An 18495-nucleotide genomic window follows, 5' to 3' on the forward strand; every position below is an offset into this window, starting at 1 on the left:
TGTAGGCTATCTTTCATAGCTTTCGATTGTAGTACTCCAAGGCCCCTTATAGACGAAGTCATTTGTTTTTTATTTCATTACACGGCCTTAGAGGGCAGTTATTTTAATTTTAAAACTCATTTATCTCATTAAATATCAGTCCTCTCAAAATTTTTAAAAGAATGAAACTTATCGGAAATGATTTTTAAAGAAACTTGTGTTATGTAACATTTTTCACAAAAATCAATAAGCGAGATATTTCGATTCATTTAATTAAGGCCCCCTTATAACCCCCCTTTTAAACAATGTATTTTGAATGCCATATAGCCTAAAATCTAAGTTACAACGAACTTAATTTATATTCCAATTTTCATCGAAATCCGTTCAGCCATTATCGCGTGAAAAGGTAACAAACATACAGACAGACAGACAAACAAAAATTTCAAAAAAGCTATTTTCGGTTTCAGGGTGGTTAATTATATATGTTAGGACCAATTATTTTTGGAAAATCGAAAATTACCAGAAAATTTTCGGCTACAGATTTATTATTAGTATAGATTACGTTTATACAACATGGGGGGAATTGTAATTATATTATATTAAATTTCAAAGGCTTATTTTCTATTGGAAAGAAGAGTAACTTCGATTTTGTTTCGGATTACCAGTTAAATTCGGGGAGAGGATGGTATTTTTTGGTGAAAAATGAGTAAATTAAAAAAAAATTGTTTAAAACACTCTGTGGTATGTGTGGAACACATAGTATGGCATTCTGTGGGTATTTGTGCACTTTTCGGGTGTTGAGACGCCATTTTTAAACTTCCTGCGTTATAGATTTTTATATCACTCGCCACCTTTTGTTGTTCTTTCAGGTAAATTAAATTTTCAGAAAAAAATTTTATTCTTTAAAATACTCTTTAATATGTGTGGAATGCATTGCATAACATTTTGTGGGTATTTGTGCCCCTACCAGATGTTGAGACGCCATTTTATAAACTTCCTGCGCTATGAATTTTTTAATCATACACCCTCTTTGATCGGTTTCTGGTAACTTAATTTTTTGCTACATTGCCAAACAAAAAATGAACATAATTTCTGAACTATTAAAGATACATGCATGAAATTTAGAACACACATTCTTTAGACTATTAGGAAACGTTTCTCTGTAACAGAATTTTGTTACTTGATTTCATTTAAAAAAATACGTCCGTTTGTTTGCAAAAAAGGAAATAAAAAAAGTGTTATAAAAATTTTAATTTTTTATTTTACAGAAGTAGGGACTAATATCAAAATTCTGTTAACGACAGTTTGTAGAGCATGCTTTTGCAAGTACATTACAAAAAAACTGTTTCAATATATCTTTAAAAATGGTGTAGATATATCAGTTTTAGTAAAATTCTGCATTGGGTATATTTTTTTTTCAAATCTGGGCCCCCAAATAATTTCTTTCAAAATATTTATATTTGGTTGAGTTGCTACAGCTATGAGCTCTCTACATACAAAAAATTAATATTTTAAACCAAATAAGAAAGAAGTTTTAAAAAATGCCATCGTCTCCCCTTAAGTTAAAAGCGTAGAATTGATGTAGAGATTGGTTACGTATATAGCTGTGAGTGTCTGTCATAACGGAGCCAGGGTATCTGCCACTATTAACTCATTTCCGTTCCTCAACTTTCAACGACATTGTATCAGCGTTCAGAACCTTGGCAAAGATATCAGAAACCTATTTTTTTATTTTCCTGTTTCGATATCGTGAATGTCATCCAATCGGGAAGCTTGTATGAGGAAAACGCAAGTCTTCTGTATGAACCCCTGTTGTTCTGGAGTAAGGTTCTTCAACGTGCAGTGAATCTATTGTATGGGAGCCCCGGATTTACTTCTCTTTCGGTCATTCTTGTTGGTCTCGTGGTTAACATGTTGAGCGGTGAATCCCAGGTTTGCGGTTCCAAACCCAGCTGAAATGAATGGATTCCAAAAGGGCGACAATATCCTTAACATAGCTTCCTCCGTTTCTAATACAGGATACAAGCCAAAATTTGTCAGCTATTTCTCACCCATGATAAATTTCGAAGCCGAATAATCTCTGGTGTCGAAAGTGTTCTTTTCGAAGAAGGTCTCGCAGCCCGTGGTTTTGGAATTGCAAACCTTTGATCTAGTAAACCACTAGGCCTACATTAGATTTTTTAAATCTATTTCCGTCAAAATGACTTGTGAAGATTTTAAACAAAAAGAATAATATTATGACATATAATAATTTAATGTAGCTAATAACATATGAAGAGTCCACTGTAAGAATGATGGATTGTCATTTGGAACACATTTTGCAGGAGAAGCAATTGAAAGTTTGAAATGCTTAGCGCTCAAAGCTTAACTGTGATTTTCCGATCATTACTGGACAATGACTATCAGTGTTAATGCCATGTAACTCTCTATGTACATTCTATATGTCTTAAGCTATGCATTGACAGTCTTGGTTCATTTTCGACAAGAAAGTGACATCCATCATTTTTGCAGTGGACTCTTCAAATATTATGACATATAATAATTTGTTAATGTAGCTAATAACATATATTGCAAGTCCACACCTGTGGAAACCAGGTGGCCCGGGTTCGAATCCCGGTAAGGGTAAGTTACCTGGTTGGGGTTTATCCGGGGTTTCCCTCAACCCAATACGAGAAAATGCTGAGTAGCTTTCGGTGCTGGACCCCGGACTCATTTCACTGGCATTATCACCTTCAATTCATTCAGACGCTAAATAACCTAGATGTTGATACAGCGTCGTAAAATAACCCAATAAAATAAATAAATATATTGCAAACGTTTTCGCCATTTGGCACCTTCAGGCATGGATTCAATATTCAGTATAGTACATTGGAACACGTGCGATAATGTTAGCATAATTATACAATTGAAAAAAAATGACAATTATTATCTCTCTCTTAATTACTGTATACAATGGTAAAGCCTAGTTATGAGTTAAAACATCTACTTCAATTATTGCACATAATATATCCATAATTAAAAGAACTATTACTGCATATAATGTAAACATTGCACTCAATATATGTATCATTATAAGCCTATTTAATTTAAAATTAATATATAACATATATTCTGATATATAATTCCATTATGTATTTATTTTACGTATACCTACCTACCTAATATTGTGTTGTACTGTAATCATATATGTGTTTTTGTGTTATTTGCAGTTAGTATTGTTAACAATATAAACCTTATCAATATGTCAAATATTTGCTGTTATTAATTTATCGATTTGTTGGTTGCTTTGTCGTTGTTTCAATGTCAGACTTCCTTTACGCATAGATAGTTTATGAAGTCATTTCAAGGTAATCATCAGATGGATAAATTAAATTTGGTTGTAATTGAATCGTAGGCATACCCATTGACTAGAAAATTAGGTTCGGTTATGATGTGTTTAGTTGTTAATACCGATGAATGGCGCTTAAATTCCAGTGTTATATTTGCGTTGTGGAAGTTGGATACTTTCACTGGAATGTTAAATTGGGTCAATGAAAATTATGCTTGACGTTGAGTCATATGCCTATCCATTAATCAAATGTGGGTTTGTTGTAATTGTCTCTGATGATGATGATGATGATGATGATGATGATGATGATGATGATGATGGCTGACGTGTGAACTCCAAAGCTATCTTACGATTGTCTGTATGGCGAGTCCTCGGCATCAACCCCTTTGATTTGATTACCTGGTTGGGTTTTTCCGAGGTTTTCCCCAACCAAAAGGCAAATGCCGGGTAATCTTTTGGCGAATCCTTGGACCTCACCTCATCTCACTACATCTCGCCAAAATATTGTAAAAAATTGCAGAAAATTGTAAGAATTGTAGAAAATTACTAAATTGTAAAACTGTAAACATTTCTAAAAATTGTAATTGTAATATTGTATAATTTTTATTTGTTCCACATCTTAAAGCTTCATTGCTCATGTAAGATCTATGGAATGTAATAAATAAATAAATAAATAAATAAATAAATAAATAAATAAATAAATAAATAAATAAATAAATAAATAAATAAATAAATAAATAAATAAATAAATACATACATACATACATAAATAAATAAATAAATAAATAAATAAATAAATAAATAAATAAATAAATAAATAAATATATAAATAAATAAATAAATAAATAAATAAAGGAAAAAGAAAGAAAAAGAAAGTTAAAGAAAGAGAAATAAATAAATAAATAAATAAATAAATAAATAAATAAATAAATAAATAAATAAAGGAAAAAGAAAGAAAAAGAAAGTTAAAGAAAGAGAAATAAATAAATAAATAAATAAATAAATAAATAAATAAATAAATAAATAAATAAATGTGAATCCATTGTAATAATTATTGTATTAAGAAGGATATAATAATTACACAATTATTGTTTTATATTTGTTTGTTTTTAAATCTTGTTTGATTGTCAGTTTTTCAAATTGTAGATGCTAATATTATCACACTTCTTCCAATGTACTATATTGGATATTGAATCCATGCCTGAAGATGCCAATTGGCGAAAACGTTTGCAATATATCTTATTAGCTACATTAACAAATTATTATACAGTATCTCATAATATTAGTTTTTGTTTAAAATCTTGACAAGTCATTTCGACGGAAATATATTCAAAACATCTAATATCATATTTGACTTATCGGAATATTAACACAATGTTCTTTAAACTAATTACCACTATGTTAACAATTACGTCACCAAAGATGACTAGTCCAAAAATGGAAATTATAGTTGGTGTCGCGACATATAACTTGGTGTAGAATTTATGTGAGAATTTACATGCGAAATAAGTTTTCTCTGAGTATATCGTTTTTCTTGTAGTTTTCATACAGTTGTTTCCATAATTGTCATTAAGATTTCATCACCTCGTTAAAAAAAATGATTGCACAGGGAGAAGCTATTGACAGATACAGATAAAAACTCATTTCAAAGAACGCTGAGTGGATCACAACTCATGAGTCAACTCTTTTTGCTACAGTACAAACATAAAAAGTGACTGACGACAAGGGAGAAGTAAATCTTACCTAAAGGACACATGTAACAGACTGGCCAGCTAAAGCACTTTCAAGATAACTTTTATCAGTTTCAATATGCTACCATCTAGCGACTGCAAAAGAAGTCATGTTATAACCCCTTGGAATTGCATGGAGGAGAGAGAGACTCCAAAATGTTGGGTAGCTGCCCTTTTTTAAAGTGTAACCATTAAAAGGTCCAGCCTACTGATTAATCAATAAAAAGACAATTTAATTTCTTAATTAAAGATTCTTTTCTTTCTCTGAATATTAATTTTTTATTACTATAATTTATATATTTTTTATTTTTTATTGTTAATTTCTATAATATTGTTCATATGTTAATTTAATAAATGCAATGAATCTCTCAAAACATTTAATGCCATTTCTTCCAAAGATGAAATATTTAAACCTAAACGCAAGAATGTAGCGATACAAAATTTTGTAATGCTACCCGTGCTCCAATTAAAATCCTAATTACTTCCCGATTTGGAAATACAAGGCTCGTAGTGTCTTTGTTTTTCCTTATTTACTTCTTTTGCTTTACCGGCATCCTTCTCTAATCTCTCAGTTCGATCCAAAATGTATCCAAACATCTTCTTTCAATTGATTACAACAATATCTGCTCTTTTTATGGAGCCGTCCGATGATATGCAATGCACCTCTTCAAATACTTTAAAGATGTTTAATTTCCTGAGCGATTCAGCAATGCTATTTCTCACTTTATGGTGACTATTATTTCGCTTGCAATAGTACTTTTATCAGTACCAAAAAAATTAATTTTCGACAGAGGAGATCATAGTGTTTTTCTTTTATATGTTGCCATCTAGGTCAGAAAGCATGGGTAGACATAACGGCTCGGTTAGAAAAGCCAACGTACTATGGTAGGAACGATCATGATTTTAAAATCAAATGTAGGAAACAGAAAACGGATGTAGGTAAATTCTCATTTTTAAACAGAACTATAAATGATTGGAATGACCTACCTGCAGCGGTCTTTGAGGGCTGTCCTTCCTTAAGGAGATTCAAGAATAATTTAAAGAGTTGTGTATAAAGTGAAAATTAAAATTAACGTGACATTCAACATTTAATTTTTTAAGGTGACATGTATTTATCTAGCCTTACGAGTTTACTTCCTTGGTTTGAATTGTAAATTATTTAAAAATAGCGTGTAAGAGGGCCTTAGACTAGAAATGTTTAGTTTAAATGTAGTTCTGTTTATAAGTATGCATAAGAATGCAATTATTTGACTTATTTTAACTGTTGTATCAGTGAAGCGAGGTGAGTCAGTGAAGTTATGGTTTTACAATGCAGGGAACAGTTCCGATCAGTGATAATTTATAGCGTCAATGAAATGTGTTCTATAGTGTCAGTGAAATGTGTTACAGAGTGTCAGTGAAATGTGTCATAGTGCCACTACAGGGAATGAGATGAGAGTAAAGTGAAAGACTATTGAAACTTATGTAGGACCTATACATAATTATGTAGGTTGTGTTGTAAAAGTAAGTGTTTTATTTTATGTTTTATTATTATTGTGTTAAATTGTATTGTGTATTCTTATTGTATTGTGTATAAAATTGTATATGTGTTGTAAATTGTATTATGTATTGTATTTTAACTGTGTATTGTTAATATTGTATATACCACTGCCACCGGGTGCTTGCCCACTTGCAGTGTAAATAAATACATACATACATACATTTAATATACGTGATCAGGGCATAAAGTAAGTAACTGACATTAAAAGCTTGAATGTCGGTAAAAGTGACTAGTACGATCAGATTTTGAACAATTGGAAGTAAACTGTTTTCTTGACGCAAATTATGGAAGTCTTATGATGTCATTAAACTTTTGTGCTTCCGAAACCTGGCCACAGGATGTTTGGTAAGAATCTTATCTCAGATATTTGATTTTAGTGGCTTCCCGGTAAACAGGAACAATCTCGCTGGATATCCTGAAACATTCGCCAGCGTGTCCGAAACTTGTGGAACTGTAGTGTCTGTAAAATATTAATATTCGTACTTATCTTACATCTCGGGAAGTGTATAATTGAGGAAATTGGGACAAGTGGTTTTATCACGAGTTTTAATTACGCCTTGGAAACCTTTATGTTCCATTAATATTTTTCAATCATTTAGATCTTGATAAGGCTTCATCTTAATGTTATTTCAAATATATACTATGTACAGTAGTGACAAAAAAAAAAACCGGACCGACCCTTGTAGCTGATTTCAGAGCCTTGTTCACTCCAGAGCACGATAGACTGGTAACTAAGACTTTCGTGGTTCGAATCCTGCCTGGGAAGGAAACTTTTTTTGTTCCTTATTCAAATTTATTCCCAATACTTTTTTATTCCAAATATTAATCAAACTGGATGAAATTTTTACTGCAAGCATTTATGAGGTAGCTACATGTTTCTATGCTTTTATTTTATGACAAATGCTGCTAGTTTATTTTATTAATATATATTTTTTCATGAATTATAGGAAAAATAACATTTTTAAAATTTCAAATATTTTTTTCGAAGTAAATACATAAATTATGAGATATTTCATAAAATGAATGCATAGAAATGTTTCTCTATGTCTTTTGAATATAACCAATAAAAGAAAAAAAAAAAAGGTTGAAAATTGAGGTCTTCTACTAAAAACTTGAGTTTGAAAATACTTCTAAAATAATAGAAAAAATCAAAATCCAAAACATTTGGGGTGCTATGCATAGACATTTCGCTAGCCCGCGCTACGAGCGTGCTAAACTAGTCCCGGCTATCGACTGATTACTTGCACAGGATTCATATCATATCACATCGCTAACACTGGTTTATGAATACGAAAAACGTTAGTTCGCTGATCATCCACCGGAAGCCCGCGCTAAGAATGTCTATGAATATGGCGCCTAGAGTTCAACATTTGGATTTTGTTACTCCTTCACATAATAAACATTCTCTCAAAATTTGGTTGAAAAAGAATGATTAGGAAAAAATTTGTCATTTTTAGTGGAGTGTCCCTTTAACCGGGATTCGAACCCACACCCAAACGCAGACTCTATCAGTTGGCAAATCGCTATCTCCTGAGTTTTACCATTGACTACTAAATTTTTAGCACAAATATTGGCAGTACTGGAAGTTTATAACATGACGTGAAAGCTCTTGTTCAAAAGCTTCTCATAGTTAACACAAACAGCGCTGCAATGTGACAGACGGCCCTCTTCGCGTGTTCTGATACTCTCAACCTACCCGAACTGTTTGTAGTGTCACTTGCATCAACTTGAACTTGCTTTTAATTCGAAGAATGTAACTGCAATAAAAATTAACTGCTTTTAACTCATTCTAAGCCTTCATCAACGGCTCCTTTTCAAGGACAGTCGACTCGATGTCTGCTGTCATTTGTTTTTTCGCGAGAAACAAATGACTGACGACACTGTGAATTCTTCGATTGTTTCTAAAACAGTCACCGAAGATCTGTGACATGGCTGTGATGACAGAATGGTTTTGAGAAGTGTTTGACAACTAATTCTTGAATATAATACTATTCTTTTAATGTTTCTTGACAAATTAAAGTTGAATGCCTTTATATTGATGTATTTTTATATCATAAAAATTATTACTGTTAAAATTATTAGCGAGTACAATAAATTGTTGGAATACATTGCAACAAAGTTTCATTTTTTTACTTGGTTATTTAACGACGCTGTATCAACTACGAGGTTATTTAGCGTTGATGGTATTTGGTGAGATGAGGCCGAGGATTCGTCATAGATTACCTGACATTTGTCTTGAGGTTGGGGAAAACCTCGGAAAAAACCCAACCAGGTAATCATCCCAAGCGGGAATCGAACCCGCGCCCGAACGCAACTCCAGATCGGCAGGCAAGCGTCTTAGCCGACAGAGCTACGCCGGTGGCCAAGTTTCATTTAAGATCATTTTATTTCATAATGTGAATTTACAATATATTATTATAAAGGACATAAAATGTAATTTACTAATGAATAATTTCAAGGTAAAAATTGTTCCGGGGCCGGGTATCGATCCCGTAACTTTTGGCTGAACGCACCAACGCTCTACCAACTGAGCTACCCAGGAACTTCACCTGACACCGTCTCAATTTTTCCCTTTGTATTCACATAACTCGAGTGGGCTGACAAGACGCCAGAAACCCACATCGAGTGCACACAAACTCTGTGTGACTTGAAATTGTGGTTTTCTCTTAACACACCTACAGTAACGTATATATTATGCAAATATAGCTTTCAGTTAAAGCTCCCTGGAAAGCAGACTTGAATAATTTCAAGAGAAAAATTGTTCCGAGGTCGATTATCGATCCCGGGACCTTTAGCTGAACACACCAACGCTCTATCAACTGAGCTACCCAGGAACTTCACCCGACATAGTAAAGGGAAAAATTGATAGCTGAAAGCTAGATTTGCGTAATTTACTAATGTAATGAAACTAGGCTAAACCAAACATTCTCATGGGGGGCAGATAAAAAAGTCAAAGAAGTGCTTATACAAATTTTGGCCAGTCGAACGAAATTACGAGGGCACTCTAGAAAGTAAGTTTCTCTGGGGCCGTTTACAGAAAGAAAACACAATTTCAAATTTTACAGCATACACACATTCTTTGCAGATATATTATTTCTACCTCATATCCTTAATATAAAAAAAAATAAACTTGAAAAAATAATAAAATTTAAGTTAAAAACATGAGTACTTCAGGAACATTTTTGTCAGAAACTACTGACGCTAGGAGGCTGAAATTTTGCACACTCCTTCATATTGTAGTGAAGACGTATGGCTACTTTCACACAGTTATCAAAATTATTATGGATTTTACAGTCAGAAAAGTAAGAAAAACTATTAACGTTTTTAAATAATTTTTTTTTCAGAATGAAAAATAATTTTCTTCTCTTGAACGATCATTCATAATGTGATGAAAATTACGGAAAGTGTAATCAACTGCATTGGAAATATGCTTGAATTTTTAGAAACCTGTAATGAAAAGGGTTTCTGGGGAAAAATGTTTCTAAAATACCCATACCTTTAACTTAAATTAATTAATATTTTTCAGGTTTAACATTTTTTATAAAATCGAGTATGTGAGGTATAAAAATAATATAAAACCCAAAATATACCTGCAAATACTGTGTATGTGCTGTAAAAATTGTAAATTGATAATTTCAAAAATGGAAGAGTAATATCAAAATTTCTTCATTCACACACAACATCCCCTTGATGAATCTTCTTCCAGAGATGACAGTCGAGGAGTTCGAATTTTCCGATACGCCACTGCTAGAAGTTTTTTTTTTCAGAAACGGAGTTACTTTACATGCCCTGAATCTGGACACAACTTCTCAGATTTACTTCTCTTCCGAAGGAATTAGGGGAAATTCAATATTCAGTATTTTTCTCAACAACTAATGACTCTTTCACCTTGTAATTTTACATGCTCAGTATTCACTGCTTCTGAAATTATAGATTATTTTCAGGTTTACTAAATGTTTTACCATTATGAGTAATTATCATAATAAAAAGGTAGCTGTTTTGTGCACAGATGTGCCGTTTTTATGATAATGTCCACAAATATTAATATTTCTGAGCTATTCTTTTTTCTATTTATTCCTGAATGTCAAATAAACAATATGAACTACAATCTTTGAAACGTCTACAATAGAAATATATATTTTTTTATTTCTTATGAAAAGTCAAATGTTTAATGTCTTTTAGGTAAAAAAAAAACTAATCTCTATCGGTCTTACTAATAAACCGTGTATAGTTTTTATACGAGACTTATGCAGCGTTGAGACAGAAAACGTTACTAATAAACCATGTATAAGCGATGGATGTATAAACAGGCTGTAACTATACAATGGGAATTGCTTTGCAGTAGTTATATATACGAAACCCCTTGTTTAAGCGTTGTATATAGAGAAAAAAATGGCCGCCTCTCTAACAGCTGTTCGTATCGACTGTCATTTTATGATGATGGATGCCTTGTAAGCACAGAAGAACAAACCAAAGAGCACAGAATAAGTAGAATAATATTGCTGTAGCTTGTACTCTTTGACCAAAATATAATGTGGTAATCGATTAGAGCTAGTTGTACTATCGATATTTCACACTCCACAGTAGAGCACTCTACCGGATGCAATAGAGAACCGCAGATATTCTATTACCTTTCGTAACGAAGTAATGACGAAACTGTGACGTAGTTGTGTAACAGTTATAATGTTATACACGACGTATGTAGTGATTATTAGTAAGAAATTTACACACGACGTATAAACGAGCTACTCATTGTATAAGTATAAGACAGTTAAACATCTGTATATAGAGTTTTTATTAGTAAGACCGTATATATAAAATTTGAACTGGCAATGGAAATTACGGGAAAACGACTAAACGGATTTTAACGAATGACCCGTAATTTTGAAGCTTGGCATCCAAGGATTTTCAGAAAAATAGTAACTTTCAGTAAAGCGTTAGTTTTCTTACATAATTTTCCTGTTTTCAAAAATCCATCTTTCGTCAGTTTTGAGAACTAATGGTATTTCAGAATAAAACAAAACATACACTATAATAAACAACATTACACGAAGGCCATGATCTGCAGAATTGCTGACATATTTAGAGTTCAGATGGCTCAGATTCTCTGACATCATAACATCATTATGCCAATATGTCGATCTTCATTTGTGTAATTTTTTGATAACGTATAAAAATAATTTACAGGTCTGATTCTCTGGTCTGTAGTTTTCCGAGTACAGCTCTGTCACTAATTACAGACATTAATGCTATATTGATGATATGAAAGTGAAACCTTTTGGGGTTTTATATAAGTAGACCCAGAGAAAGAATATTTTAAATTAGATCTTCATTTCTATAATTTACTGAGTAATAGCTATATATAATGTTACTGAAAACTATCAAACTTACGTAAGGTAACAATATTGTTATTAAAAATGAAATATTTTATTGTTATTAATCAAGTGATGTGGGTCTTTTTCATATATTTAATGGCAGTGTGATGTAGATATTCATATGTGTGATTCTCTAATTTTCCTAAGTAGGGGTAGTTACCCAAAGAGCGCGCAGTCCTACAAGAGTACGCAGCTTTAATTTTCTATGTTGGCTGCATTGCAACGAGCTGAAGTGTAACTTGTAAGAAGGTATCTTCATAAGCGATGTTCTGATATAGAAGTCACTTTTTATTGCTGAGGATTATATTAGTTATTGGTAAGTTGCAATTTTTTATACAAACCTTGTAATTTTGTGTATTTTGAAATTAGTTTCATTTTCAGGAAATAATTTTGAAATAGATTTTACAATGTGCGCATGGAAAACGTTCTTCCATAACCTGTAAGTTCGCACAAAGTGGGAAATTAGTTATTGCATGCTACTTCTATCTATTGTAATTTTTTGTCAATACAATCGGGCCTCAAAGAGGGCGCACAGCTGGATCCCTCAAGAGTGCGTGCGTACTCTTGGAGGACACTAACATTTCTAGCATTGTCGGATAAAATAAAGCAGTTTAAACTTCTTCTAGAAATGTTAGTGTTTCTTGTTGATGTTTATAAAAGTTAATTTGTATATAAAATGTTGTAGAATAAACATCGCGTGATTCTTCATTTTAGGAAACGTCCTGTAGGGAAAGTTGCATCAGCTGAGGGAGGACAGATAGTTTCAATTGTGTGTTGTCTGTCTCCAACGGGCATCTACATTCCTCCAGCTATTATTTTTCCGAGGAAGAGAGTCAATCCTGAATTGTACAGAGATGCTCCTGAAGGCACCTTGCACCTAATTTGGATTCTGGATTCATGAACACGGAGCTTTTCGTGGAATGGCTGCAACATTTCACAAAATTTGTAAAGCAAACCAAGGTTGATCCAGCTCTTCTAATCCTGGATAACCACACTTCGCATTGCAGTTTGGAAGCAATATTATACTGCAGAGAACACTTCATCACACTTCTTACTCTACCCCCACATGCAAGCCACATGATCTAGCCCCTTGATAAAGGCTTCTTTGGGCCCCTTAAATCTGCCTATTCTACAGAATGTGATAAATTTATGGTTAGCAATCCAGGACGTGTGGTAACTCACAGAGAAGTGTCTTCTCTGTTCTGTAGATCATATGAAAGGGTAGTTACTCTGGAGAAGGCGAAGAATTCGTTCCGTGCCACAGGAATCTTCTCTTTTAACCCAGAAATATTCACGGAGGATGATTTCCTATCGTCTGCCGTGACATCTAGACCAGAACCCAATCAAGAAACTGAAGAGAGGAAGCTTCAACAGAAAATTCAGTTAAATCCTGATATAGAGGAATCTCAACAAGTCCGTCAAGATACATTTCAAACAAATTTTATCTCTCGTCCTGACGGTGAAAATAATCTGAATGGACAAGTTTGCTCGCCGTCCACTCTGCTTCGTCTATCTTCAGCAAACCTCCAATCAAAAAGGAAGAGGACGGGGAAGAAATCAGAAATAATGACTTCATCTCCATACAAGAATGCTCTGGAGACATTAGGGAGGAAATAAACCGAAGGAACAGGTCAAAAGTCCATTCGGTCGAAGGAGAAAAAGCGACTGAGGATTGACCCAGAAATTCCCACAACATCCAAAGAAAATTACAATATTTTTTGTCCAAGTTGTGGTGAAAAATATCAGGAATCGTTGACAGAAGACTGGGTGCAATGTGAAAACTGCAAAGAATGGTGGCATGAAGCCTGCTCTTGCTATGAGGGAACTGGTGTATTTATTTGTGATATATGTTTGCGCATACTCTTGAAGCACTGTATGCGCACTCTTAGATGCTTGTTGCTACAAGAGTGCGCAATGCCCAGATTTTTATTAAAGGGCCAATACTCATCTATAATTTCTCGTGTAACTGATTTGTGTTTTATGTTTAAATAAACAATGTTCAATAACTTCAATGACATAAAAAGTTTTTACTTTATCACTCAACTTTAATGTTGGCAAGCAAATTAATTTATGTGCGTACTCTTACAGTCCTTTCCCCTAATAATGAGTCATGTTCCCTACTTCAGCTGCGTCTTTAAACTAAATCAAAATTAATTTCATTTTTCTTTGTTTTAATCGAACCTCAAATTTTCTTAACTCTTAACTCGCAATGACCTGAAATAGCTACTGCATTATTCCCACATGAAAAAATCGCTGATCGTCCTAACATTCTTACTTGCGTTTTCGCATTGAAACTCGAGAACTAAAGATGGATAGGATCAAGGAAAAGTATTTTGCGTAAAAAAAAGATTCAGAGAGAGTATGTTTCACTATTATGAAGGCAAATAACTTTTAAAATGTCTGATATTCTTCATTGAAAATAATTTCTATATGAACTTCTTATATACTTAGTGTGCAGCATTTGCTGTACAAGTCAGTAGTAAAAGTAAACTATAAATGTTGCAGCAATAATTTTAGTTCACCTTGTTCACAAGTATGCATGTATAATTTTACTGCGGTATCTTGAAAACTTATCGAGTTATCACAAAAACGAGTTAGAAAATTACAAGTTGCGGGAAGGAAATGAGCGTTAAATGTACCTTATGTGTAGAGAGCTAAATAAGCATACGCTCGCAGGTTTATGGTTATATATACCAAAATATTTTATAAAATTCCTTCACTGACATAAAGATAAATGTCCAATCTTTATATAAAAAAAATAAATTGAAAAATTACTTTTTTGTCCCTCAAATCTGTACTATATCCCCCCTTAAAAAATCAAACTTGCGAACAGTGAATATCATTGCAAACATAACCTACACTTGATAGCCGAAGACGAAGTATAAAGACGGATTACTTTTATTTTAATTTCATCTTAGCAACTGTATCTATGACAACACTAAAACATTTGCTTTATTATATAAAAATATATATGTATTTTGTTCAAAGAAAACAGATTCTAGGCATGTTACATTCAAAACTATAAGACTCGCCTTTAAGTAGCAATCAATTTGGATTTAGGAAAAATAAAGGCACAGAAAATGAAACATTTAGTTTAACTGACAAAATTCTGGAGGCAGTTAATAAAAAATTACAAGTTGGAGGGATTTTCTGTGATTTATCCAAAGCATTTGACTGTATAAATCATAAAATGCTGCTAGATAAATTAGATTATTATGGAATTAAAGGTGTTGCACACCAATGGTTTCACTCATATCTCATAGATAGGAAACAGAAAGTTGAAATCAATACAACTATGAAATCTGCATCGACATGGGGAACTATTAATAATGGAATTCCTCAAGGATCAATATTAGGTCCCCTACTTTTTCTAGTGTTTATAAATGATCTTGCCCCCTAATAAAAGATGTAGGTCATCCCATATTATTTGCAGATGACACAAGTATAGTAATTACAGCCAATAACTCCAACACATTCCAATCTTCAACAGAGGAAATTCTCTCCAAAATATGTGACTGGTTCTCAGTCAATAATTGGTATTAAATTGTAACAAAACTAACATAATTCAATTCAAATCCTGTCCAAATTCAATGTCGCAAATTTCTAGCGCAATAATTAATAATAGATCCCTATTAGAAACAACAACAACCAAATTTCTTGGTGTGTTAAATTGGAAAAATCATAAAGAAGAAATCACCCCCAAATTAAATTCAGCTCGTTTTGCTATTAGATCTATGCAAAAGATAGTAAATATCAATACCTTAAAAACAATATACTTCGCATACTTCCACTCGGTAATGAGTTTTGGAATAATATTCTGCGGAAATTCCACAGATAGTAACAATATATTTCTATTACAAAAAAAGAGTAATTAGAATAATAGTAGGTGCAATATCTAGGGAATCTTGTAGGACTATTTTCAAAAAAATACAAATAATGCCCATGGCTTGTCAGTATATCTTTTCATTAATAATCTTCCTCGTATGTAATCGTGAAAACTTTGTAAATAATTCAACAGTTCATAGCATAAATACATGTAAAAAATGACTTTCATACTCCATCGGCAAGTCTATCATGCTATCAAAAAGGAGTGCGTTATATGGCAGTAAAAATTTTTAATAGCCTCCCTATCGATATAAAAAATGAAATTCAAAACATAAAATTATTTAGGGCCAAATTAAAGAAGTACCTAATTTCTCACGCCTTCTATTCTGTAGGTGAATTCATGACATTCAAAAACACTTCATGAAATTGATACTAAAACTATGTGTTGTACTACTAGACTATATTGTAAACCTCTTCTGTATATATTTCATCTAGACTGTGACTATAAATTAAGATTTTCATAATAGTATTAAGTTTTTTGACTTGTTCCATATTCTAGCTGTGAAGCAATGTATGAATACCATGGAATGTTAATAAATACAATACAATACTATCTTGATATCGTGTTCAACTCACCAAGTGACCAACGCTGGCTTGAGCTCGCGTGTGACTGACTGGCTATCACTCCTCACTACGCTGTAGCGCGTCTCTTCCAGTACTAAACTTATTTCCGACGTGTTAAAATTCTCAGCAGTTGAGATTCATCCGCCGGCTACAGCATTACGCACCAATATCCGCATTTGTAGGGATGCGATGTTGAAACAACAGCTTCCTGACACAATGCGTTAATATGTAACTCGTGTTCAGGTCGCCATTGGCAGAAACGTAATTCTAGGAACGTATCTGCCACAAAGATAAATACCTATTGTTTCACCAGCACAGTAACCAATGTGGAATTGAAAGTCCTCATTTGTTTATGGATGATTCATTCACAAATGAAATCCTTTTTCTCCGATAGGTATGTTCATATTTCGTCTTTCAACCTTTTACTAATGCTTATTGTGTTACAAAATGCGCGAAACAACTCTTAAAGCTGATAGCGAGGACCTTGGATTCGATATCCACGTAGAGTATACTATTGACGTATGTCTTTTGTCAGTGTGACGTGTCCTGTATTGCCTAACGAAGTAGAGTCGATAATTTCGAAGATCTCAGAATGTGGGCTATTCTCCATACAAATACAGTCAAATTTCTCTATAGCAATTTTAGGGGAACAAAGAAAAATATATAGTTACTAGTGGCTTGTGCAGCAAATGCTGCTGCAAACTAAGTTCGTTAGACGTTCAAATAAAAATTTTTCGGATTTATTTTCAATGAAGAATACTTGTCTTTTTGATAGTTATTTGCTTCCATAATAATGAAACATACTCCCTCTCAATGGATTTTTTTTAGGCCAAATACTTTTTCTTCAACCTATCCAACTTCAGTTTTTGAGTTTCAACGCTAAAACGCAAGTATCAATGTCAGGACGATAGCAGTAGCTATTTCAGGTCATTGTGGATTGTAGGCAAAAGTTAAAAAAATGTCAGGTTTGCTAAACTTTCGAACGATAGCATTTTCGTATAACTGCTGCATGTAGAACTTGAAATGTAGAGCGTAAAATCATTTTATCCTATTAAGAGATCTTGCTGAAATGATCTGGAGACTACAAAATTTTCTAGGCCTCTTATTTTATCAGTAAGTAATACCTTTCTATCTTTCCTTAAGAACTGTAATTTTTGCGCTCTCTCGAGCCAATACTGAAGACAATGACACATATCAATATCTACACTACACCGCCATTAAGTATATGAAAAAGATCCAACCCCACTGGTTTCATAAGTATAAAAATATTTGATTTTTAATAACAATATTATTATCTTACTTAAGTTTTGTAGTTATATATAGCAGCCACTCAGTAAATTATAGAAATGAAGATCTAAATTAAGATATTTTCTGCATTTACTTACATAATCTCAAAACGTTTCTCTTTCATGTCATCAATATAGCATCAATATTATGTACAATTAATGAAGAATAGACGCATCATGATATTAACTATAACAATATTTCATTTCTAATGGTAATAATGTCATCAAACCACCTGAAATTTCGTAGATTTGAATATCTAATACACAGCTCTACTCAGAAAATTATACACTGCAGAATCAGTTTTTAATAACAAATTGAATTGCTCTAAATATGTCTGCAATCCTGCATGTCATGGACTTCGTGTAATAGCCTATTGTTTATTGTAGTATGTGTTTTGTTCTGAAATTCAATCAAGTCGGCAGTGATTCAATAACATTAGTTCTCAAAACTGACAACAGATGGATTTTGGAAAATAGGAAAATTATGTAGGAAAATTGACATTTCACTGAAAACTACTACTTTTCCGAAAAACTTTGGATGCCAGGCATGAAAATGAGGGGTCACTCATTAAAATCCGTTCAGCCGTTTTACCCTAATTTCCATTACCAGTTCAAATTATATATATATATATATATATATATATATATATAGATATAGATAAAGAGCTGTATCGTTACAAAGAGGGTTTTAAAAATAAGAGTTAAATTTGTAAGAGCCTTTCTATTCAGCTTACTTGGTGTGTATATTATGGTACAAAATGTTAAAATTATCAATAAAACCCTTTTAATTTTTTTAGTAGGTTATTTT

General features: G+C 32.7%; 1 protein-coding gene across 3 annotated transcripts in view; it reads right to left on the reverse strand.

The window, feature by feature from the left end:
- Nucleotides 1-18495, reverse strand: part of LOC138708807 (organic cation transporter protein-like) — a 366346-nt gene that overhangs the window by 66143 nt on the left and 281708 nt on the right. Inside the window, exon 1 of one of the 3 annotated variants that reach the window (XM_069838999.1) lies at nucleotides 16414-16728. The exons of the other annotated variants lie outside the window; for them this stretch is intronic. The gene's annotated coding sequence lies outside the window, so the exon portion shown is untranslated. Of the gene's footprint in view, nucleotides 1-16413; nucleotides 16729-18495 lie in introns of those variants that run through there. 3 annotated transcript variants of the gene reach the window in all.

The sequence above is a fragment of the Periplaneta americana genome, chromosome 11, assembly GCF_040183065.1.
Source record: "Periplaneta americana isolate PAMFEO1 chromosome 11, P.americana_PAMFEO1_priV1, whole genome shotgun sequence".
Taxonomy (NCBI): domain Eukaryota; kingdom Metazoa; phylum Arthropoda; class Insecta; order Blattodea; family Blattidae; genus Periplaneta; species Periplaneta americana.